This window comes from Lissotriton helveticus, chromosome 6, assembly GCF_964261635.1.
Source record: "Lissotriton helveticus chromosome 6, aLisHel1.1, whole genome shotgun sequence".
In the NCBI taxonomy this organism is placed as follows: domain Eukaryota; kingdom Metazoa; phylum Chordata; class Amphibia; order Caudata; family Salamandridae; genus Lissotriton; species Lissotriton helveticus.
Window position 1 is genome coordinate 271809148 of NC_136067.1, and position 26724 is coordinate 271835871.

General features: G+C 47.7%; 1 long non-coding RNA gene across 2 annotated transcripts in view; it reads right to left on the minus strand.

The window, feature by feature from the left end:
• LOC144761331 (uncharacterized) overlaps positions 1–25604 on the minus strand; it is a 72837-nt gene extending 47233 nt beyond the window's left edge. For both annotated transcript variants that reach the window (XR_013595672.1, XR_013595673.1), the window contains exons 1-3: positions 25519–25604; positions 24976–25039; positions 24765–24795 (exon numbers count right to left, since the gene is read on the minus strand). This is a non-coding gene — a long non-coding RNA (uncharacterized LOC144761331). The remainder of the gene's footprint in view (positions 1–24764; positions 24796–24975; positions 25040–25518) is intronic.
• Positions 25605–26724: the final 1120 nt, after the last annotated feature.

Consider the following 26724-nt stretch of genomic DNA (forward strand, 5'->3'; position numbering starts at 1 on the left):
CACCCAATCAATGCCACTCCCTAAATAGATCCCCATGAAAGATGCATGTTGCTCTTGAGTTGGGTCTTTTGCAAAAAAACTTAGCTCAGGATTAAATGACCTCAACCATTTTATCAAAGCTCCATACTTACGCTTATTTATAATTGCCATTGGCATTGCATGAAATCAACCTAACTTTATGCATAACTGAATAAGTGTGTTTTGCTGCCACCTGCAATCTTCATTTTCCCCTCATTGACTATTTTAAAGCCTGCTTTAGTCCTGCTCCTTTTTACCAAATGTGCTCTCTTCTACTGCTCGAACCCCTGACACCCTCCCTCTAATAACTCAGTAACCCACACTACTAGTAAACCCAATGGGGGAGGAATTGCCCTCCCTACCCCACATCCAAACACACAAGAAGAGGTGTCTTGTTCCTGCACGCTGCTTCACTTGCGACCCGATAAAAGGTGGCCACCCACCCCCCTGATTTAGAAATCTGTCCCATAATATTTTTCAGCTTCAAATGCACTTCTCTACTAAGAGAAAAGTTCAGCGAAGATGAAGGAAAAAAGACAAAGAAACTAAAAAAAGTAATCCAGCTGCAGAAACTCTTAAACCTCTCCAGAACTAGTAAAAAGATGGACTTCAATTTGGAATGTTGCACAATTTATGCCTGGGCACCCTGAGGCCAAAACATGTCTATTATGCTTACAAATTCTCTTTTGGTGGCATTCCGCAGATGTTGACATGTCTGAAAAAATTGGGAACTGGATTATTTCCAGGGTCAAGAAACTTCTCTTCTCGATTGCCTTGGTCAAGATATGCTCCTTAATGTGATAATCATAAAATGTCACCAGGATGGTGCATAGAAATGTAAAGCTGGAGGAGCATTGAGTCAGGACTCCTACTTAATTTGAAGAAAGAATATAAATCTCTAGTAAGGAAGCAGAAAAGGATCTATAAAGAAGAATGTTGGAGAAGCCTTCTAGAGACAATTGAAAATAAAAATATAAAAGGTTTCTGGAGGTTGATACAGGAACCGCAGGAAGGGTGCCGGGTGCTATGAGTTGTGTTGTGGAAGAGGCGGCATGGGTAAACTATTTAAGTGACCTATATAAAGCAAATAGGAGCGCGGAAATCGAGATGAATAGACCAACTTGGACGGGGGATATAGGAGGGATAAAAGCTGGTTTCTCTGTAGAGAAAGTAAAAGAAACAATTAAGAAGTTGAATTTATCACGTGCAGCAGGTCCCGATAATCTTCCCGCCGTCTTAATTAAAAATCAGATAGATTGGTGGGCAGGATTTTTAGCCCATATGTTTGTTGCAATTCTGGATTCAGGCCACTTCCCCAAATCCTGGAGAGGGCCCATAATTAGACCCTTGTATAAAAAAGGGGGAAAAAGGACCCCAAAAAGTATAGGCAGATTAACTTATTGGACATTGGGGAAAAGGTCATCTCAAAGATAATCCTTGGCAGCTTAAAAGAGTGGGCGTAGCGGCAGTCAATAGTTCCAATAGAGCAGGGAGGCTTTAAGGAAGGACATTCCACTATTGATCACTGCTTCGCACTATGGGCTGTAGCAAGGAAGTCCATGGAGCTGCAAGGCAAACTGTCTTGTTGCTTCATGGACTTTCGCGCAGCTTTTGATTTGGTGGACAGGGACTGTTTGTGGGAGACATTGAGAAGGTATGAGGTCCCCGCTGATCTCCTGTGGGTAATCCAGGAACTGCATAGCCAAATTTGGGCACAGGTGATTAAAGACACCTCTGACGGCCTTACAACGGAAATAGGGATAAATAACAGGTTGAGGCAAGGCTGCTTCCTGGCCCTGCTGTTTTTTGCCATATTTTTAGCAGACTTGCCGCTTCTCTTGGGCACAGCCAGAGGTGCAAGCCCAAAAATAAATGGTAGGCACCTGTCATGTCTGATGTATGCTGATGACCTTGTAATAATGGATCAAACTGAGGTGGGGCTTCAGAGGAAGCTAAGTGTATTCAATGATTATTGCACTGCTAAACGACTTACAGTAAATATGGACAAAACAAAAATTTTGTGTTTTGGGAAGAAGAGGACGAAGTTTAGTTGGCACTTGGGCCAAACTAAACTGGATACTGTAAGCGAATACAAATACCTCGGAATATGGTTTACAAGAACACTGCAGTGGGGCACGCATTTGGAAGCACAGAAATTGAAAGCTCACCTAGCTGTATGTGGACTGAAAAGATTTAACCATAGTTATGGGGATATGTCCCACAAACCTCTATTGACAGCCTTTAAGGCCATGATCCCCCCGCAATTCCAATATGGGGCGGAAGTACTCTGCATTGACGGTAAAAGCTCCTGGGACATAGAGGAGGGGAAATGTTTAAAAGCCCTACTGTCTCTACCTGGGTCGGTAATGATCCAGGCAGTCAGACTAGAATTAGGCCTAACCGCATGGAATGTGCAGGTGCAGCAGAACTTCCTCAGATTTTGGAATCGGTTGGGGCAGGGGGAAGTTACAAAGGTGTCTCTCCTGGCCATTTGCGATCACCTAAATGTGAACATTGACCCTAGGACACTCCAAATAATGTAATAAAGAGAGTGCTTAAAGCGCAGGGTAAAGACTCTTCAAGGGTAACTGACCAAGAGTAAGACGGCGGGAAGATTATCGGGACCTGCTGCACGTGATAAAAAGAAAGACTCTGTCAAATGTATGTGCTCAGGCTGGGAGAAAGATGTAAGCTTTCCTTATATAGATTTGTTACCGAACCGTTGGCTAAGAATAGAAGTTTTTAAGCTAAGAATAGGTATTAACCCGATATTTGCAAATAGGGCAATAAAAGCCGCCTTAACGCATTCGGATGGCAAATGTGTTTGTAAATTAGAAAAGAAATGTAATATTTTGCACATTTTATTGGATTGTTATATATTTTTTAATTTACGTGAACAGTTTCTGTGACCGATATTTTTAAAATATGATGTTAAGGAGCGTTCACAAGCACGGGAGCTACTAGTCGATATGGAAAACTTAGATATCGCGATAGCTATCGGGAAATACATGCAGGGTGTGTATAAGTTCCCTGAAAGATTGGAGGCTTAAAGGTACCCAGTAGCTCCATAATCCAAATGAACTTCTGATTTTAAAGTGTGATAAATTTAATTTTTAGGATAATATGACTTTTTTTTAACTGTTAAGAATATGAATTTGTAAGATGTAAATTGTATATGACGAACTGTGGTTTATAGATCAATGGTCTAAATAAACTTTGTTTTTGACTTTGACTTTGAGTCAGGACTCTCTGGACCCATGTGATAGTCAAATCCCCTGAAAATTCAGGCAATACATTTGTTTTGATCAAAGAGTCCACCTATTGGGGTACTTGCTGGCCTTCACCTCCCTCTGGTACTCCCATCATGCAAAGATTGGAGCATCTTATGTAGGTCTCAAGCTCTTTAATCTTATTTTCCAGGAATTCCTTCTTTCTTTCAAACTGGCACACTTCCTGTAGTATAGATATCACTCTGTCCTCAAGTTCAGATATTCTAGATTTAGCTTCGTTCAGTCACACATGGAGCTGTATCATACTGTCCTCTATCTTTGATAGCTCTCATGGAGAACAGAGCTCTCATGTGCCTGATAAACCTTTTGGTCCATTATCTCCAACACGATAATCTCAAGCGTGCTCTTGATGAAGTGATCCTCCCTACAGCAACTTCTCTCTTGTGTTTATTGCTGCACTTGCTCCCCTGGTTGTACTCTCAATTCAAAAGAAACCTGAGCCTGACTATTGCAGAGCTCATCAGTTAATTCAGAAATCAAAGGTGAAGACACCTGTATAAGGGGAGCAGGAAGCTCAGTTGCTGCATTGCATGGACTTACTACAGGTGGTATCAGATGAGTCTCTGATACAATTTCCGCTATTAGGGGTTCGCTTGATACTATTCTGACCACAGCCGTAGATTTCCGTTTGCTTAAAAAAGAATGGATATTCCGTGGACCTTACTTGGCTTGGAACAAACTCCACTGTATTTCCTCCTTGCGTCTCCTTGTTGTGGTCCAATGGTTCCAGCACTTAGAGGGAGTGCCCCACAAAATTCATCACCGGTTCTGTAATATTAATCTCACTCAGATGAGCCTCCTTCACGCTCCACTCTTAAATCCCACAAGCACTGAACAATACTGCGGCTAGGGAGTGTATTCTTAACTGCAGACTGCGATTTGCTCGGGGTGCTGCTGACTGCAGAACGCATCCTTTTGTTCTCTAAGCAGGGGTAGGTGACACACTAGCAGTGCTAGTGTTGTTTGCTGCCTTGTAATGTTGTTTCCTTATATTTAACTGATTGCTGTGGCAATAATTCTGCTTTGTCGCTTACCTCACCTTTCGGGCTTCCTCTCTTTCTCTTCTCCGCTCTGTCCTCTCCTTAATCCACCAGTTACCTAAAAACTATTTTTCCTGTGTGGAGGCGGAGCTAGCTCGCAACCAAGATGGCTGCCTGAGCCAAGAGCTCCCCCGACTCACTGCATATACTTAAATAATACTGCGTTCATACCTCACAGCAACGGCCTCCGTCTCGCATCCCGTGTTGCTTACCACTTGCTGAACCTGGCTGGCGTGAATTTGGCCTCGGTGACCGCCAGCGGCCCCTGTAACGGGCTCTGCAGTCTGGAAGCACGGTGGTGATGCCGAGAGCGGCGGTACCGCGCTGGACGCAGGGGGGCAGAGACGCAGACTCACCCGTTGTACTCGCGGCTTGGCCGTGGAGGAGGGCATCACCACGCTTGACAAGAGGGTCAAGGAGCTCCTGGCCATCGATGTACCTGAGGAGTGGGTGCGACACTGCATTGAAGGAGGCCTGGAAGGCGGCGGCACTACGAAAGGAGGTGAGCGCGGTGGAGGCTGGGCCCTGCAACGAGTTCCGCTGCGCACGTCCCCCTGATTCCTCCACCCAGCGGTGCAGATCACTACATCCGCGGTCCCCCGGCCCTGAGGGGGAACCCCCTGCCGACGATTGTTGTCCCGACAGACTGGGCCGATTGCAGCCACTTTGCGGCCGGAGGGTACGAAGGGCGCTGAACTGCACCACCCGATCCTTGGCTAATTTCAGCTGCCCGCGCCCGAAGCTAAGGGGCGGGCGCCTGAGGGCTGACTTGGAATGCCGTGAGCCTGGCAGTGTCTGGGGACTGGGCCCGGAACGGAGGGCCGTGCGTTGAGACTCCTGTGGGCAGCGCTTCGGCCTAGCTTGCGGCCTGTTCGGGGCCTTGGCGCCTGGGGGAGCCTCCAGGGCCCACGCTGATATGCTGCGCTGGATTGAGGAGACACTTGGCGCTGTTCGATCCCCCCGTGGTGGTGAGAGTGGGATGGCGCTGTCGGGGGTGCTCTAAGATTGCGGTGGAGACAGCCCACGGATGGTGATGCTAGCAGAGGTAAGATCAAGACCGAGGCAACCTTTGGAGTGCTTGAGATGTGTGTTGCTACAATGGAGGTTGAGGGGCCCCTGATGCTTTGACTTTCCCCCTGGGACCCACCGTGATACAGCGGGAGCCTCTCTGCGCTGTCTCCCCCGCCTTCCCCGGGCCGTGGAGCTATCTGCCCGCACCTGCTACCTGTTGCTACATTCTCGCCCTGTTGGCTAGCTCTCGGAGTCCACGAGAAGACGGTACGTCTGGGGGGTCCCACGCCAGCTACCCCTTGGTAGGGAATATTGTATGCCGGGAAGTGACTGACACTGATTACACAGGTCCGTGATACGACGAGGCACACCTACATCATTGAGATGCCCGCGGGGCACGACTGCCGCACTCGGTGCTATGAGGATGTGGCCTAGTCAGTGGTGAACTGTGCACCCCAGGCATCACCCAGCTGCATGGGAGCACCTGAGCAGCCAGAATGGGGCATACAGATAGAACTCAACCAAAATTATCGTTTGGCCCCAGGGTTTCCAAGGCCGGTGACGCCACAGAAGGGACTGAGATGGGGAACGAGATGTGGCGGAAGACACCCAGCAGCAGGACTTGCGTGGGTTACTAATAGCCATGGAAAAGAGTCTTCAGTGGGGATGACCACGTTGGGGTCCAAGCTAGATGCGCTCACTTACCGCATGGATCGTATGGAAGAAAGACTGGACAAACAGGCGGAACGTATAGACATGTCAGAGCGCCGCCTCACTGAAGTGGAGGAAGCACAGACCTCTCTAGACACCGAAAACAAACAGATGAGCAGGGTCATGCAGACACTGCTAGACAAGACTGAGGATTTAGAGGCTCACTCTCGATGGTGCAACCTCCGCATCACGGGCCTGCCCGAGAAAACTCAAACTTGAAATATGGAGATATTCGTGGAGAACCTACTTAAGAAGCTCCTTGGCGACACAGTCTTTTCGGTGATGTTTGTGGTGGAGAGGGCCCACCGATCTTTGGGCCCAAGGTCTAGGCCGGGGGCGCCGCCAAGGCCCCTAATCGCTCAACTACAGGGATCGGATGTGGCACTGAAGCTGGCGAGGGACAAACAACCACTCCAGTACGAGGGCTCGGTTCTCTCACTATTCCCGGACTTCACCGCTAGGGTGCAGAAGGCACGGAAACAGTTTGCACCGATGAAACGACAGCTACGAGAAATGGGCGTGGACTACACAATGCTATATCTGGCGAAATTCAGGATCAACAGGCAGGGGAAATCTATGATCTTCATGGACCCTAAAGCTCTACAGAAAGCCCTTAAAGAGTGGCGGAAGGAGAATCGATCTCCCCCGAGTGAAGAGGCTGGCGCAGCGGGCGGCTCCATGGACGATCAGGACTGACTGGGTTTTGTACAGATAAGCCGCACAAATTAGAATGCATGAGGTAGCATGGGGTGGGAGGATAGGGGGGACTTAGGGGAGGGGTTGCATAATCTCTAAGCGGTACCCCATTACACTTGTATGATTTACGCGACACAAAATGAGGGTTGGCTGTGGCAAGTGGTAATAGCCGATAATAGTCACTAATTGAGTACAGGTGGTCATCCATGGGCGGCTCGAGATATCAAGTTATGCACTGTGTTGATATATTCTATAGCTCACATCTTCTCCCATCTACTAGGAAAGCGCTGTTGTAATGACATGAGAACAGGGGATAGATAGCACAGTTGGATGCAATGCTTGTCCCTTCATCACACGGGGTTTAGATGATTATTGTTTATTTGCCAAGGGACGGCTGGTTAGAGCTGATGGTTACACGCATAATATTTTAGACCTGGGACGGAGGAGTGGCCGGTGGCAATGTAAAGATTTTCTTGACTGAGCTTGCACATTGCGGGCTACCTTTGCCCTTGTGTGATACCCACTGAGTTTTGATGCAGGGGGGATGGGAGGTTTTGTTCTTCTATTATGGGTTTAGTTGCTCCTGGGTTGGGCGGGACATCCTGGGTGAGTTCTGTGGGATGGAGGGAAGATCGCGGCCTAGTTGGGGATGGGCAGGCGTGAGTGGTTGAGGGATGGGGGATGGGCAGGTGTTTGCGACACCTGGAAGGCGTGTAGTGGGGAGAGTTTGAATTTTGAGGGAATGTTTCATGAGATTCTATATGTGGCAATAGCAGAATACTTTGGTAGGAGGTTTATCTGGACACTATTGGTAGGAGACCTATACAGTCTGCTGCAGACGGGATGACTCGGGAGGGGGAAGCCTTAGATATACTGACATTGGTTACCTGGAATGTACGCGGCCTAAACGACCACCGAAAGGTTTGAAAGATTTTACAATATTTAGCTAGACATGGTGTGGATATAGCCCTATTACAGGAGACGCACCTTCCCCCAAACAGCCATATATTACGCTACCGGGGCCTCATGGGCAACGCCCACGCGGCTGGGTTCACAACACATGCAAGGGGTGTCCTTACATGGGTCAATCCAAAAGCCTTACTGACGATGACGCCGCTTGTGACGGACAGGGAGGGGAGATACGCAGTTACCAGGTGCAGCGATAAGGGCATGGAACTATGTATAGTGAATACTTATGGCCCTAACTACGACCATCCAGATTTTTACACAGAGTTAGCAGCTAAAATCCCGACAGACTCGGAGGGGGTGGTCCTTTGGGGAGGCGATTTTAACATCACAAGACAACCATGCATTGACAGGTCAGACGGCCCTGACCGCCGCCCATCGGCCTCTGCTAGAGTACTAGAGAAGCAACTTACTCGTCTGGACTTACGTGACATTCGGAGGCATAGACACCCTACACTAGGAGGCTATACACACTACTCGGCCCCACATAATATGCACACCAGAATAGACTATTGCTTTGTCGCATCTCAATTAATCACCAGCATCCAGACCTGCACTATACTCCCACATACATACTCGGACCACTCACCGATATTTCTGTCGATGGCTACACAAACGCGACGCATTCCACCATTTGCATGGCGGTCCCCCCACACTCTTTGTTAGATACCCTTTTTAGGGAGGAGTTGGGTATGGCCATTGAGACGTTCTTCGAAGCCAATGTGGGCTCCGTTGACTCATTCTAGAATGTTTGGGAGGCGTTCAAGCTGTATATCAGAGGCATCACTATATCCAAACACTCGGGGGTCCTGAAATTGATTAGAAGCAGAATACAGGCATTATAAACTAAACTCAAAGAACTGCAGCACAAACGTCTCCAAGATAATAGCGAGACCCTCACCCAGGAACTTGCTAAGGTCCTACAGGAGTATAACGAGGAGGCAGATGCTGAAGTCAAACACTTAGGTAAATATGCAACGGCCCGATCATACTGCGAGGGACAGCGACCGGGTGAGGTTCTTGCGTGCATAGCTAAAAGAGGCAGGGATAGAACGAGTATACCAGCGCTGAGGTCTGCAACGACAGACGAGCTCCTCTCGAATGCTCAGGTTGCGGAGCGCTTTGTGAATATTACGCAGCATTGTAGGCCCAATTCCGGAGGAACACATTCTGAATTACCTCTCTCATATAGAGCTGCCCTGGCTCCCTGATCTACACTGCGAGTTTCTAGTGCGCCCGTTTGAACGGGATGAAATTGTGTTGGCTTTGTCAACAATGAAGGCCGGGAGTGTGCCGGGAAGTGATGGCCTCATCGTCGCCTTTTGCAAGGTGTACTCAGATCTCCTGCTAACCCAATTACTCACCCACTTTGACGATATGGCGAATACAGGCACTATGCCGAGAACAATGTGAGAAGCAAATATTGTCGCGATTCTTAAACCAGGCAAAGACCCTGGTGACTGCGCTTCATATCGCCCCTTGTCACTATTGAACGTCGATGCGAAGATATTCGCCAAATTGATCTCCAATCGTCTTAGCCCTATGGTTACCTTATTAGTGGCATCAGAGCAGGCCGGATTCGTTCCCAGTCGCAAACTTACATATAATCTTAGAACAGTATTTGCGGCCTTCCAACACACACGACCAGAGGTGCCTGCGGTAGCGGTCTTCGAAGACATGGAGAAGGCCTTCCATTCGGTCGAGTGGCCTTTCCTAAGACAGGTTCTGAGTCGGCTGGGAATGGGACAGCTATTTCTACAACTTCTAGCGATACTGTATACTTCCCCCATGGCCCGCATACGCATAGGTTCGCTCGTCATGGATCCCATTGTGATTGGTAGGGGTACGAGACAGGGCTTCCCCCTCTCTCCCATTCTATATGCGCTTGCAGCAGAACCATTAGCATGCGCTTTGCGTGAATACCATGGCCACAGGGGCCTCCGATTCCCTTCATACAATTTGATTGTATCCACATATGCGGATGACACCCTTTTATATGTCAGGGAGCCAGAGACACACCTATCAAAGGTTCTCCGTGAAGTGGTATTGTTTAGCTCCCTCTCGGGCATTCACGTCAACTGGAATAAATCCATTATGTTTCCGCTTACCCCTGTTACGAGGAAATTTGATCCTCAATACCCCATACAATGGACGACAGATGCGGTATGGTATCTGGGGATTCGTCTCCATACAGATTCTGAGGTTGTCCTGTGGGAGAACTATGGGGTGGCTGTCTCCAAGTTGGAGGAGAATGTTGAAAAATCGATCACCCTGCCGCTGTCCTTGTTGGGGCGTATTTCCCTCATGAAAATGATTGTACTACCGCGTTTTTTGTTCCTGTTCAGTAACATTCCAATGGTCTTATCGTTCCATTTCTTCAGACAATTGCAATCTTTAATGATTCGACTTGCATGCGCTGGGAAACAACTCAGGGTGGCGTGGAACATACTTATTTGTCCGTACGCGGCGGGTGGCCTGAATGCTCCAGATCCGGAACTCTATTATCGTGCTGCACAGAGCGCGCAAGCCTACCATTGGATATATGGTCCAACAGACATCCCTCACATACGCATTGAAACGATTGTAGCAGATCCAACTCCTTTGCCCGCGCTGATGGCAAAACCACCACACCGACGGACGGACCTCCTTGACTCTCTGAACGCGGTCATGCATGCTTGGCACCACATTATGGATATCCAAGCGTGCAACCTACTGTATGCTCCAAAGGCAGCTCTTGCTTGGTGCGCCTGGCTGACCGCGTGCATGGATAAAGGAGTGCTGGCGGCACTGAGAGTGTTGCATATGCACAATATGAGGGACTTGTTTGATGTAGGCACTGCCCAAACTTGGGAAGAGATTGAAACTGAAGACATAACATATCCACAGTTGGTGCGCTTTCAGTTTCATAGGGTGAGACATGCGCTGAAGGATCATTTGGGCAACGACATGGAAGAGCCCACGGCTGCTGCGGCTTATGATTACATGGTCAACGCTAAGTCGCCGGCTAAATTAATAACAAATCTGTATCGAATAGCTCTCTCAAACAGAATGGCAGAATATGCAAAGCCGAAGCTAGCATGGCAGTTCGATTTACAAACGGAGCTGCAGGAGGAGATGTGGCAGTATTCACCAGGAAGATATCCCTCAATAGCCGTCATAGATTACTCCATTTTAAATACCTGAATAGGACCTATTATACCCCCGAAAGATTATATAGGTATAAGCTGCGAGATAGTCCAAATTGCGAGAGATGTGGAGCCCAGATTGCCGACTTCTTACAAGTAGCTTGGTCCTGCCCGAACGTTCTCTCTTCCTGGCACGCTGTGTATAAAGAGGTTAATAGGATCACGCAGCTTACGTTGATTCCGGACCCTCTATTGGCTATACTGGACTACTCGACGCCCCTACGACCAGCGCACAGGAGACTTGTAAACATGGCTTTCCTCCTTGCTAAGTGATTCATTGCGCGCACCTGGATGAGAGGTCCAATTCGTACACTTACATTGTGGTCCAGGGAGATGACATGTTGTTGCACACAATCAGAACTTTACAGCAACTTTCTTCCTCCACGCAATAGACCCAAGAATTTCTGGTCCATGTTTCTGGAAGGGAGACAGGCGCAGGACACAACAGAAGACGAGAGCACTAACAATCGGGCGGGCGGAGATGACTCGAACAGAGACACGGCATCACCTCATGATGCAGCCTCCCCTGATGTATAGTAGGTGATCGGACGACATGCCCTGGGTGGGTGGTTTGGTCGGGGGCCCTGTGCAGGACAATGGATACCAGCATACCTCCATGTGAGGATTGTACACCATGCAGTTTTTGGGGATTGTAGGTCTCGGTAATGTATAAGAGATGTTCCTCTCCCCTTAGACCCCTACCAATCTTATCTTTGAACTTTGTGTTATCCACCAATGTATCTATGAATACTTTTTGAACTTCTGCTGCCACTGATTACTGTCAATGATTTTGATGATTGCTTTTTTGTTTGTCATTTCTTGAAATGCTAATAAACAAATACAAAAAAAACTATTTTTCCTGTGTTTCTTTTAAAGTTTTTATAGAAGGGCCTTAGTGAATCACAGAGTCTTTGAGACATGCTACTTCAAAAAACTCTTCAGAGACTAAACAATTAATATAGGAGAGGAGACCCTCTGCCAAGAATGTCCTTGGCCTCAATCCTCAAGTTGCCTGGTTTCTGCTGTACTAATTCGATTTTTCTTTTCACTGTGCTTCCAGCTTCTTCATTTTGCCATTAGGACCTGTTTGCCACACCCTCGTACACTCGACAGCAGCAAAGACCATGGAGGCAGGTGCTAACCTTCCCCGACTCCTCGCGGCCAGCCTCACTCACCTTCACTTGTCAGGATTGCACCTGCAATGCACTGCTAAGCACTGTTAAGGAGGCGAAGGTGTACTACTGCTGAGCATTCCATCATCCACCAGATTCACTCATATGATGTTTTGGCATTTTGAAACACCATCCAGATACTTAACAGCTTAGCATGCCTCCTTAGCTCCTATGTCTGTAGTTTCAACACCTTGATTCATCATCATGCTTATATTGTAAAAATTAAAGTAAATCTTATAAACGTTCCTTTTTATTGTCCCGTTATATTTGAATTTTGGAGAAAGGTTGGGCAATTACTTGGCATTCTGCATATCACAGATACTATGGTCCTCATTTAGACCTTGGCAGATGGGATACTCCGTCATAAACGTGATGGATATTGCACCCCCCATATTACAAGATCATTAAATCCTATATCACTTGTAATATGAACGGGATGTTCATCACATTTGTGACGGAGTATCCCTTCTGCCAAGATCTGAAGCTGGGCCTATATCTTTTCAAACAGTAATTTGTAAGTCTGTGGTAATTACTTATTTGGTAATGCAGACTTGGGGCCCGATGTAGGTAGGAATCATTTACCGATTTTTAATTACCGAATTTTACCGATTCGGTACTTAAGAATCGGTAAATATGAAGGGTGGACATGTAGGTCCATCCAGATGTTTTTTTTACCGAATCGGTAAAATTCTGTATTTACCGATTCGGTAAATACCGACCGGTAATGCTCCATTCATTCCTATGGGCTTTGAAGCATTGGGGCATTACCGGTCGGTATTTACCGAATCGGTAAATACCGATTTTGACAAGGGTGCAGGGGGTGTCACTTTGACACCCTCTAGCACCCCCAAAAAAGGTTCGGGGGCCATGTGGCAGGCATACCTGCCCTAAGGGCAGGTCTGCCTGTCATATGGCACAGGTGTGCATGCACACCTGAATCGGTATTTTAACATCAAATTGAATTTGATGCTAAAATACCGAATCGGTAAGGCTTGTGGGACTCAGAAGAGTCCCACCTACATACCAAATTTACCTAATCGGTAGAAATACCGATTCGGTAAATTTACCGATTCTGTAAAATATGTGTCCCTACATACCAAAGCTCAAATACCGGTCGGTAACGGCCGAAAATACCGATTTTCGGCCGTTACCGACCGACCTACATCGGGCCCTAAATGATTTGCTTAACTTTTTCCTAGTGCTATTAAATATTTCTCCTCTAATTGAAAAAATGCTATTGTTTTAAAATGTGGTTAATTTTTTATTTAGGAATCCCTCATCTACTTAAATATCTAAAATAGTTATTAAGAGTATGGAGAATTGTTTGCTAATTAGTGTTCTTATAATATGGATTATGTTTAAACCACCTTTTCTATTTTCGTTTCTTTTCCTTTCAGATAGTAATATGGTTATTGCATGCAGATTTTGGTTGTTATTATAGTTTTATAGTGTATATTTGTTGAATTCTTGTTTTCTTTTGTATAAAAGTAATAATAATAATAATAAAAAAATGTGAACTTTAAAACAAAAAACAAACATGTCCCTAAGGGTAAGTTATGTTATAACACAAGATAGTGTTTCATGTACAGTCGTTTTGAGCGAATTGACTCTCAGAAAATGTGCAATGCATTTCTATGATTAAAAAGAAAATGTACAAAGATGGTGAACTTCAATTAGTTGTTTCACACAGAGTATGTCTCCAACTGTGGTTGTACAGAACATTAAACACTACCACAGATTCAATGTCTGTGAATTATATGTGCTATAATCGTCAAATCAAATGTAGGGAGTTGCAAATGCAAATTTTCCGATGACTGGCTGTGTGCTGTAAAATCTATAATTTTAATCTGTTCTGTTTTAAAATTTTGCTCGCTCGTACCACTCACACATTTTCATCAAGGCTACACTTTCCTACCCACCATATTTCGAAATCCACCAGCCACCACTGCTGCATGAATGTGCTATGCCGTTATTAATGCTGTTTGACTGCATTCAAGAATGATTTGAATAGCCTGTGCTGAGTGCACTGGTTTATTCCCTTGACATATATGCAATTTCCGAAAATGCAATTGCTTACAAAGAGCTGGATTCCAAGAGGTGTGTCGAGCACAGTATGGTGTTGTGGGCCCTCGGCCCTCATGCTGCTAAATGATTGATCCAGACACCGTTAGTGTAGTGATACAGCTGGGCCCCGGGCATGTGCGTCTGGTCCCTTTTATTGACAGGGTCACTTGACTGGTGACGCCTGTGGTGGGTGGGTGTCTAGTGTTAGTTACATCAGCAGTAGAACACCAGAATGTATCCAGCCGGAAACGACATCCTTCCCAAATTTTAATGAAAAACAAATGCGAGTACAACCTGTAATAAAACACATAAATAGCACATAGCACCAAATGAGTCTATACGGGCCGTCAGCCAGGCAGCGTTAAAGCCTCGGATCGCATGGTCGGGATGCCTTCAGTCGCTTTTGTGATGTTTTTTAGACTGGTCTGGTCTTACGGTGTAGAAAGTCTATGTATTAAAAGTTCAGTGTCGATGCATCTGGAGCTGTGGTGAGATCCACATTGGATTTGCAGATGATCCCTGTGATTGAGGCCTTCCTGTAGAGTGACGCACTCAGTGACCCTCCTTGCTCCTGACTGCTGAGTGACATTCGACTTACCTCTCCCGCCTGGACTCCTCTGCCACTGAAGTCTCTTGGATGGCTTTCCTTGCTGGCTGTCATGGGACCGTGTGGACCGTGTGGGGCTTCGCGTGAGCCGCGCAAAGGCGTCGCTGAGGAACTGCCAACGGATTTACAGCCAAGTTGCTTATGTAGCCTCTGAGGGTGGTGTCGTTGTCTGGGCGGTGTCGCCGTCTGGACTTTGGTTCTGTGCCTTCCTCTGGCGATCTTGTGGGTGACCAGTCTTCCGCCTTGACCTTTTTGTTTCCTGCGCCTGGCATGGAGCTGCTGCCGACACATCTCTCCTACTCGGACTTCCTTCGCACAGGAACTCCGTTGAGGCCCTTGTCCCCTTGACTGCCACGTGACCACGTGGGCAGTGCAGGCCGTCTCATAGGCCACGCTTAGGGGTCGCTGCAGAACTCCCGACAGGGCCAAGGCCAAGTCTTGAGTAGTCATCAAGGGCAGATCTTCCAATGGCCGGGTGTGCTAGACTTCGACAGGCTGTAGGTTAACTGGGTGATTTGCATCCTTGAGCTCCAGTTGTTTGGGGTGCGTGTGGATTCACTCGGGTGGTGCGATGCTCCTTGGTAATGATGCACCTGGGAGGTGGTAACAGAATGTTAGCTTTCTTCAGTGGGCAGACAGGCGGTGATCTTCTGTCTGGGTGACCTTAGGGAGTGAAGAGGACTCGATAGACTTTGTGGCACTGCTCCATTGTCTGCAGGCAGGTGCACTGCGAGGTGTGGTGCTATCGATACCAAGCAGCCGGTGACAGGTGAGAGGAGGGTCGAACTGCAAAGCGTGGGGCCAGGATGCAGATTGTGCTGCTAGCGGCTTACTGTAGGTCCTCCCGCGGAGCTGTCTCCAATGACGTCTCTGCACCCCGGTGGCTAGCTTGTGGGGGATGAACACCTTCCTCAGTGCTGGTGTGAGTCCTTGGTCCTGTCGCTCTTCTCTGTTTCATCTTGGGCGCCTGTGGTGGTTGTCTGCCCTGTGGTGTCATGCCACTGTTCTTTACCCCTATGCAGAGTGGTGTAGTGCCACGCTCTTCTCCTTCTTCTGACCAGGTTTTTCATTGGATGTGGTGTCATGCCACCTGTCCCATGTTTGCTCCACCTGGACATAGGTCTCGTCGTTCTTGTGACGGTCTTTCCTTCCCTTGTGCAGTCCTGCTGCAGGCCTGTCCTGCCCGTAGGACTTGCATGTGCTTCTTGGGAACTACCGTTGGCACCATCCCCTCCTCAGGGATTTAATGGGGTCACTCTGCTTGCGCCTCGAGGCTGCGCCGTCTTGGCAGCTGCTTCTTCCTTTCTCACCTGTCTTGGGTCCCTGCGACTCTGTCTTGAGGAAGTGCGAGGGAGGAAACTTATGTTGTCTTCGGCCCACTGCGGGGCTTCGCTTGGGCGGTGGAGACATGGATGCTCTCCACCCTGCGTTCAGTAGTGCTTCCTTGTAGAAAATGTCTATGTCTCCTGGGCGATCGACCATGCATCAGGTTCACTGGCGCTGCCCTCTGCACGCACCTGACGTGGTGCGCTCTGTCTGCTTCTGGCACTTGGTGTGCCTGGGCATAGCTTGCAGAGGTGCCTGTACACAGGGAGGAGCAGATGGCGCGATCTCTGCTCCGGCGATGGCGTTAGGCAGCCACGTGTGGTGCATGCGCTGCACTTTTCTTTTCTGTGCTGGTCGTTCACTCTTGCTAGTGGGTTTGGTATGCCTGCATTTGTCTGGTGCATTGGGCTTGCTGCATAGGGACTGACACTGTAGGCTTCTCATGTGCCTTTCTCTTGACGGGCAGCTGGGTGCAATCAGTTCTTGTACTGGCTGTGCTCTGCAGCCTCAGGTCCCTTTGAGCGATGGCAGTGCAGAGCTGTAGAGGTCCCTGTTTTCATCCGTTATTTTAGGTGGAATTTGATACTATCCTCTCTTGGCGCGCTTCCCTTCCACTTCCTGGGTGCTGCGTGCTCAGGCTGTGCTGCTTTGGGCCTTTGGTCACGCTGTTCTGCCAAGACTTTTCTTGGCGGCGCAGGTTTGGGCTTCATGCAAACTTCCTGTGGGGCTAACAGTCTCTCTATGTCAACCTGACATGCAGTCCATGGGGCAGGTGGCACTATTCTGATCTGTCTATTGCTGTGACGTCTAGACCATTGCTTAGTGTCTCCCAACTCTGTCCTGTTCTTATGTTTGGGCTGTGCCATGTCTCTGGGGTTTGGCGCGTGCTGTGCTCTGGGGTTCTGGTGGTGTATTAGCTGTGCTGTGGGACCTGCTATCCTTGGATCCATTTTGGCCTCTTGGCAGATTTCTCTGCTGATGCAGCTTTGAGCTTTTAGGTACTCTCTGCTTGGGACTCTCTGCTGGATGCATTAGTCCCTTGCTGCCGTATGGCCTTTCTTGCTGGAGTATTGAGACTTTCTTCCCCTTTGAAAACTACAGGTAGACGACCGGAGGTGTGGTGCACAGTCCTCCTCTGTGTGTCCTATGGTGGGGGCCGTGTGTGTGAGTGCAGATTCCCTCTGTTCTAGCGTGCTTGGTTAGGGCGGTTGCGGTATCGCTGGTGTCCACTACGTGGGGGTGCAGCGCTTATTTTTAGCAGTCCTGGCATTCATTCTTTGTGGTCTGCGGGGGTGCAGCTTCTGCCTGCGATGTGGGGGGACTACCTTGTATGCTGCACGTCTTCTGTGGTGGTGGATGGAGCGTTCACCTGGTCGGAGTGCAGGGCCCCTTTGTCAATTGATGTCACATCAGTGGGGAGACCGCTGGTGCCAGAGGTCTCTCTTTGGACTCCCTGGGCTGATTGTGGGCATAAAGCGATACAAAAGGGGATGATGGACGGAGCGTTTGAGCAAATCAAACACTCACCCCCAGTCAACTGATCTGGGTTTAATCCATCACCATTCTTTAGTTCACTCAGCCACCCCAGTTCAGACATGGCTATATGCAAATCAGTCTGACCCTGAGCCTCATGGGAACAGTCCAGCCCGAACTGCCAAGCCATGTCTTCCCTGGACCGGAAACAAGCATCCTGGGACCGGTTTCGGATTCATAATCCTCATCAGCCAGGCTATCTTGAATCCAGTGACCAAGTGAACAAGGGACTCACGTCTGAGCATACCCTGCCAACTTAGGGCGAACAAAGCGATACAAAAGGGGATGATGGACGGAGCGTTTGAGCAAATCAAACACTCACCCCCAGTCAACTGATCTGGGTTTAATCCATCACCATTCTTTAGTTCACTCAGCCACCCCAGTTCAGACATGGCTATATGCAAATCAGTCTGACCCTGAGCCTCATGGGAACAGTCCAGCCCGAACTGCCAAGCCATGTCTTCCCTGGACCGGAAACAAGCATCCTGGGACCGGTTTCGGATTCATAATCCTCATCAGCCAGGCTATCTTGAATCCAGTGGCCAAGTGAACAAGGGACTCACGTCTGAGCATACCCTGCCAACTTAGGGCGAACAAAGCGATACAAAAGGGGATGATGGACGGAGCGTTTGAGCAAATCAAACACTCACCCCCAGTCAACTGATCTGGGTTTAATCCATCACCATTCTTTAGTTCACTCAGCCACCCCAGTTCAGACATGGCTATATGCAAATCAGTCTGACCCTGAGCCTCATGGGAACAGTCCAGCCCGAACTGCCAAGCCATGTCTTCCCTGGACCGGAAACAAGCATCCTGGGACCGGTTTCGGATTCATAATCCTCATCAGCCAGGCTATCTTGAATCCAGTGGCCAAGTGAACAAGGGACTCACGTCTGAGCATACCCTGCCAACTTAGGGCGAACAAAGCGATACAAAAGGGGATGATGGACGAAGCGTTTGAGCAAATCAAACACTCACCCCCAGTCAACTGATCTGGGTTTAATCCATCACCATTCTTTAGTTCACTCAGCCACCCCAGTTCAGACATGGCTATATGCAAATCAGTCTGACCCTGAGCCTCATGGGAACAGTCCAGCCCGAACTGCCAAGCCATGTCTTCCCTGGACCGGAAACAAGCATCCTGGGACCGGTTTCGGATTCATAATCCTCATCAGCCAGGCTATCTTGAATCCAGTGGCCAAGTGAACAAGGGACTCACGTCTGAGCATACCCTGCCAACTTAGGGCGAACAAAGCGATACAAAAGGGGATGATGGACGGAGCGTTTGAGCAAATCAAACACTCACCCCCAGTCAACTGATCTGGGTTTAATCCATAACCATTCTTTAGTTCACTCAGCCACCCCAGTTCAGACATGGCTATATGCAAATCAGTCTGACCCTGAGCCTCATGGGAACAGTCCAGTCCGAACTGCCAAGCCATGTCTTCCCTGGACCGGAAACAAGCATCCTGGGACCGGTTTCGGATTCATAATCCTCATCAGCCAGGCTATCTTGAATCCAGTGGCCAAGTGAACAAGGGACTCACGTCTGAGCATACCCTGCCAACTTAGGGCGAACAAAGCGATACAAAAGGGGATGATGGACGGAGCGTTTGAGCAAATCAAACACTCACCCCCAGTCAACTGATCTGGGTTTAATCCATCACCATTCTTTAGTTCACTCAGCCACCCCAGTTCAGATATGGCTATATGCAAATCAGTCTGACCCTGAGCCTCATGGGAACAGTCCAGCCCGAACTGCCAAGCCATGTCTTCCCTGGACCGGAAACAAGCATCCTGGGACCGGTTTCGGATTCATAATCCTCATCAGCCAGGCTATCTTGAATCCAGTGGCCAAGTGAACAAGGGACTCACGTCTGAGCATACCCTGCCAACTTAGGGCGAACAAAGCGATACAAAAGGGGATGATGGACGGAGCGTTTGAGCAAATCAAACACTCACCCCCAGTCAACTGATCTGGGTTTAATCCATCACCATTCTTTAGTTCACTCAGCCACCCCAGTTCAGACATGGCTATATGCAAATCAGTCTGACCCTGAGCCTCATGGGAACAGTCCAGCCCGAACTGCCAAGCCATGTCTTCCCTGGACCGGAAACAAGCATCCTGGGACCGGTTTCGGATTCATAATCCTCATCAGCCAGGCTATCTTGAATCCAGTGGCCAAGTGAACAAGGGACTCACGTCTGAGCATACCCTGCCAACTTAGGGCGAACAAAGCGATACAAAAGGGGATGATGAACGGAGTGTTTGAGCAAATCAAACACTCACCCCCAGTCAACTGATCTGGGTTTAATCCATCACCATTCTTTAGTTCACTCAGCCACCCCAGTTCAGACATGGCTATATGCAAATCAGTCTGACCCTGAGCCTCATGGGAACAGTCCAGCCCGAACTGCCAAGCCATGTCTTCCCTGGACCGGAAACAAGCATCCTGGGACCGGTTTCGGATTCATAATCCTCATCAGCCAGGCTATCTTGAATCCAGTGGCCAAGTGAACAAGGGACTCACGTCTGAGCATACCCTGCCAACTTAGGGCGAACAAAGCGATACAAAAGGGGATGATGGACGGAGCGTTTGAGCAAATCAAACACTCACCCCCAGTCAACTGATCTGGGTTTAATCCATCACCATTCTTTAGTTCACTCAGCCACCCCAGTTCAGACATGGCTATATGCAAATCAGTCTGACCCTGAGCCTCATGGGAACAATCCAGCCCGAACTGCCAAGCCATGTCTTCCCTGGACCGGAAACAAGCATCCTGGGACCGGTTTCGGATTCATAATCCTCATCAGCCAGGCTATCTTGAATCCAGTGGCCAAGTGAACAAGGGACTCACGTCTGAGCATACCCTGCCAACTTAGGGCGAACAAAGCGATACAAAAGGGGATGATGGACGGAGCGTTTGAGCAAATCAAACACTCACCCCCAGTCAACTGATCTGGGTTTAATCCATCACCATTCTTTAGTTCACTCAGCCACCCCAGTTCAGACATGGCTATATGCAAATCAGTCTGACCCTGAGCCTCATGGGAACAGTCCAGCCCGAACTGCCAAGCCATGTCTTCCCTGGACCGGAAACAAGCATCCTGGGACCGGTTTCGGATTCATAATCCTCATCAGCCAGGCTATCTTGAATCCAGTGGCCAAGTGAACAAGGGACTCACGTCTGAGCATACCCTGCCAACTTAGGGCGAACAAAGCGATACAAAAGGGGATGATGGACGGAGCGTTTGAGCAAATCAAACACTCACCCCCAGTCAACTGATCTGGGTTTAATCCATCACCATTCTTTAGTTCACTCAGCCACCCCAGTTCAGACATGGCTATATGCAAATCAGTCTGACCCTGAGCCTCATGGGAACAGTCCAGCCCGAACTGCCAAGCCATGTCTTCCCTGGACCGGAAACAAGCATCCTGGGACCGGTTTCGGATTCATAATCCTCATCAGCCAGGCTATCTTGAATCCAGTGGCCAAGTGAACAAGGGACTCACGTCTGAGCATACCCTGCCAACTTAGGGCGAACAAAGCGATACAAAAGGGGATGATGGACGGAGCGTTTGAGCAAATCAAACACTCACCCCCAGTCAACTGATCTGGGTTTAATCCATCACCATTCTTTAGTTCACTCAGCCACCCCAGTTCAGACATGGCTATATGCAAATCAGTCTGACCCTGAGCCTCATGGGAACAGTCCAGCCCGAACTGCCAAGCCATGTCTTCCCTGATTGTGGGCATGCCTGTGATTGTTTGGGGGTGCTGCGACCCTGATCTTCATTTGCTGCGGGGACTGGCAGAGGTTGTTGGCCAGGGTGCGATGTAGCATGTTAGTTGGCGCTGCAGGCTCTTTAACGTGGGCTGTTTCTTCCTCTGGGAACTAGAAGTTTTCACGGAGCACTGGTGGGGCAATGCTGCTGATGTCTCTCTTGAGTTTGCCGTGTGTGCTGCGAGTCCAGAGAATGTCGGTGTGGGGTAGTATTCGCCCACCACTTTCCTCACAGCTCATAGTGCAGCTTTCCTGCTGACCGCCAGGTAACACAGATGCATCACACGCGACCACGGCGGCCTCTCTCACTCTATCGGCCTTGTAGTTCTGTGGACGCTGTAAGGATGGATGCCAGTGCGAGGTGGGGTGCGGCAGTGACAGTAAGTGTCCCTCTATTTTCTTGGTGCTACTGTCCGAGGGAGAGCTGCGGCCTTACCGGAGGTTGGGAGCTGGACCAACTGGCGGACGGGTTGCTCTCTCCCAAGGGGTGGTTGCATGGGATTGCTGGCCTCGTGTGGGATGTCAGGACAGGGATGGCTCCACTTTGTGCTGGTTGGTGCGACATTATTCACTTGATCCAGGCGGGTAAGATGCATGAGTGTGAGAACGGGGTAGTGGGGCGTTTATGCTGTGCTGCTTCCCCCCGTTGTCCAACAACGCAAGCGGCCTTGGCCTCAGGCTGCTGCTGTCGGCACTAAGGTTGGTCGCGTCCCTTCTCCCTCTGTTGTCGGCACAGCAACAGGCTATGGAAGCCTCAGGGCATGGGTGTGGGTACTGTGAGGGTCTGAGCCCCAGGCACCTCCCAACCAGCGCTGGCAGAGGCAAGTCTCTTTAAGTCTGTCCACCTTCTTGGCCACTGACCTTCCACTGTCTGGCTGGCTGACATCAGGGCTCCAATGGCGGCAGTGTGTGGGCGCTTGCAGGCAGCTATCTAGACTTCCTCCGTAACACCGAATCAGGGACTGGGCGGCGATCCCGGTTCTGGGTGGCCTTTCCTCCCCCTCAGCATGGCCACGGCTCTTGTGCTGGCAATGGGTATGTGTGAGCCACCGTGCAGGCACCGCCACTCCTCTCGGGTCTAGGATGTGGTGACCGGGTGATACGAGGGGCTCAGTTCCCTCCGCAGACACGGGTGGTTGTAGACGGCTCGCCACGAGGAACGATGAAGCAAATTGTAACGCAATGTTCCTCTGTTATAGCACTCTCATACCTACGGGTCTAGCCAGCGCTTTATGATCCTTTTGATGTACCTTCTAATACAACGTTCCGCTGGTTATTCGCTCTGATACCTCCGGGCTGAATAGCGCTATATAACCTTAGCAATTCAAATAATCTAAAAACTGTTTTTTCCTGAACGCTGAGGCCTGAGCAACATAGCTGATGACCGGTGGGGCTGCTTGACAGCTAATGAGGAGATTGGCCCTGGTTTTCCCCCTTGACCGTCACCTACCCAGCCAGACATTGGGCATTGTTCCTCCTCGCTTCCCTGCTATTACTCCTTCCTCCCCTCCCTCCTACGAATTATTGAAACATTGTTTATGTGTACTGTACCTATGCTCTTGTATCTTATGTAACTTGTAACGCTACGATCCTAAATGTAAAGTGCTCTGATACCCTCTTGGGTCAAGTTTGCGCTATATAAAACTTTATAAATAAATAAATAAAAAAAATAAATTAAATAAAGAGCAGCAGGCATACGGGGTTAGGTACCCCCCTCATCACCAATGTAGTGTCATGGGACCTCGGACCTCATGCTGCTAAATGATTGACACAGACACTGTTAGTGTAGTGATAAAACTGGGCCCCGGGCACGTGCGCCTGGCCCCTTTTACTCACAGGGTCACCTGACTGGTGACGCCTGTGGTGGGTGGGTGTCTAGTGTGAGTTACATCAGCAGTGGAATACTAGAATGTATCCAGCCGGATACTACACACAGGACCTTCATATGTGATGAGACAGAAATGAGTTCTTTGAGTATTAGACTACAGTACTGTGGTAGCACTTAAATCAAATCGAAAGTGGCCTCAGTGTTCAGTTGTTGTATCTGATAAATGTCTGCTTATGGTTTAAGAAGTACGTTTTATTATAATGTGAACAATTCTCTACTTCCTGCATTGCTACTGCACTTTCTCTGCCTTCAACCTCCTCCTCTTCTGGATCATGAGCAGTACTGGCTTGATGATAATGGAGTGTGGATATCAAATTAGGCCTCTAAAAAAAATCCCTTTATAGACTCCATCTTCACATTTCAGGTGTACAAATCAGGGTTTATTTAACTTTTCTCAAATAGTTATGAAAATCTCTATGTTTGTGGATACTAAGCAGTGATTTCAATTAGTGTTTTTGTACTTGAAAATTTAGCAAAGCTGTGCAGAGCAATTTTCACTTTTTATAGGTAGATCCTTTAGTTCATTGCTCCTGTCTTCTACAAATGTGAAAAACTGTAAAAAAGAAGTAATATTTGCAACTGCTATATAAGAACTAGCCCCCAGATTCATCAACAAACAAATTTGCGATTCCTTAATAGCGAAAATTACCGATTCGCTATTAAGGAAAGCAAAATGCTATTCATCAAGAAATAAAAAAAAAAAAGCGATTTCTTCTAATTCCTTCCTATGGGCCTAGAGGCCCATAGGAATGAATGGGAAGACAATCTCAATTTGCTAATCGCAATTAGCGATTCGCAAATTGAGATTGGAATTTCAAGGGTGCAGGGGTGTCCAAAGGACAATTAAACAACAAAATGTAGCAGTGGGTCACAAAAAGAAATGACTAACTAAGTGTCTGAAAAAGGCAGGAGAGAGAACCAAAATTAGTGGTCAATCTAAATCAACTTATTACGTGACTAAATAATATAACACTAATCAAAAAAAGGTTGGCACTCTTTTCCATGTGAAAAAAATACCCATCAGTTGTCGATCGATACCGCCCTGTTCATCATCTGGGATCCTTCACACCAGCAAGGTAAGATTTTGTACCCACTGCAGATGAGAGAGATGTATACAACTCATCTGACCAGCGAAGCCCAGTGTTTTCTATAGTGTATCTAGTTGTAAAGTGACAACTGTAGAGCAGTGCACAAAAAAAAAGTGAAACAAATAACAAGTGAAAAGAAAGTGTGCTTCATTATCTAAAATGTGATAGTGAAGAGGCTAACACAATTTAATAGACACCTCCTCACTCCCAAATCAATAAAAAGAGTGCAACACTAGTAGTTTCAATAGATAGCTACTACTTAATGTGTGCGGTCAACATGTTTCTGCAGACTAAACGGAGCCCTGAGGGTATCCTGCTGCTTTCATCAGGACCATTATCGCTACTGCTCACTTTTTAGGTGAAAAAGAAAAAGATTTATCACCTGGGTATTAGATCGGTCAGCTTTCTCCTGGCTTTAGGTCCCCAAAACATCAAGCAAATAGGAAACACACAGTCAGATACATAGGAAGACAAACAAACAACAATTAGTATCAGTTTGATTATAGGATCAACATAATTTATATCAAGTGATCCAATTCTAGGCAGATTATATGCCTATCTAGCATATTAACAAAGTATACCGTCTCACTTACCAAGATGGCAGGAGAGAAAAACTCCACCTCACCTGGCCACAGCAGAGGTAATTGGAGCACCGCTCTGGTGGACGAAAACATTAAAAAAGAAGGGATTAATATGACACGTCAGTAACACTGACATCATAAAATTGGTCAAAGTAACAGAGTGAAGGGAAGGATAGTTTCCATGTGCGCCTGAAATGCTTTCGCTCCAGCTCACAAACGAACCCTTAGGACCCCAATAAATTATTTAAGACTGTGTGCATCTCAGTGCCCGTGCATAGGTGACACTAACTGCAGGTTTATCAAACCTCGTGGTGCACGGGGCCTATTGTCGGCTGAAAATTAGCAAAGTAATCTTACACGCTGACATGTTTTACACATCTACTGGGTATCATTAGTAACAACATGATATTTTCACATTCAGTGGGATGCCTAGTTCGTCTAACAGACCAAACCACATCACGAGACCGCCCCATACTCAAAAGACAGAGGAGCAGAGACGCGCTGGGTCAGAAACTGTTCTCTTTTAGGCACGAGTCTGGGGATTGCTACTCTTACCTTCCTGTCGGTACTCCAGACGTCCTTCTGGGCTGTCTCGGGGAGGTACCGACACGGAAGAGTCGCCCCGCATTTGACCGCATTGCTTCAAGGCTCAGATCGCGTCATGTACGTCATCACATCGCGTCGTGCAAAGACGCTTGGGAGTTGTAGTTATGAATATTATCTCAACCAAGAACCCATTTTCTTTAATAATAGATAGCGTTTATATTTCAAAGTGCCTGCCTCGTTTTTTTAGTTTATAAGAGGTAAAGTTAATTACCAGTTGTATAAGATAAGCCAAGGCAGGGCCATTATATGTCACACAGTTTACTGGGAGATTCTGATCAAGTCATGCGCGTCATTGAGCCACGTCTTTGCTAAATTACTTGGGAATTGTAGTTGTTAGCATTAAATAGCATTTTTATTTGCACTGGCTGCCTCTTTTCTCTAGCTTATAAGAGATGAATTTAGTTATCAGTTGTTTAAGATAAGCCAAAGGCAGGACCAATGTTTACTGTATAATTTGATGCAATTTCATACCAAAATAAGATCGTATCTTGCACTTAGTCTCTCTGTACCATTGCTCAAGTCGCGTCAAGCGCGTGATCATCATGTTATTTTTTACTAGAAGGATCTTATCAATGTGCGTAGTCTCTCAGCGCCATTGCTAAAGTGCTTGGAGATTATAGTTATTATTGGTAATTTAGGGGTGAAGGCAAAACTTGTAATTATAAGACTCAAGGTGTCTATAATTTATTTATAGGAGTGCCTGGCGTATAAACGTGTTCTTGATTACAAATAAGCCCAGGCAACAAATATATATGTGCTATGAGCCCCTCCCTGTATATAGTTCAGTTGTACAAATGCACTCTCTCCCAAAGCAAATCTCAGATCCCATCAATTGATTGTTTATTTAGTCCGTTTTTAATAAATGGCATAACCCAGGATCATAACCTACATTACATTTTGGCGAATACCTACTACTACAGAGGTGGAGTGATGTGAAAGGATGTGTTCTCTGGAGAGTATGGACACAGATTGAGCTATTCAAAATAGGTGCCCCTAAGCAATTTTCTCTCGGACCAGGCACCTCTTTAGTAAGTTTATAGCTTATGAGCGTGGGTTATGCCATTTATTAAAAACGGACTAAATAAACAATCAATTGATGCGATCTGAGATTTGCTTTGGGAGAGAGTGCATTTGTACAACTGAACTATATACATG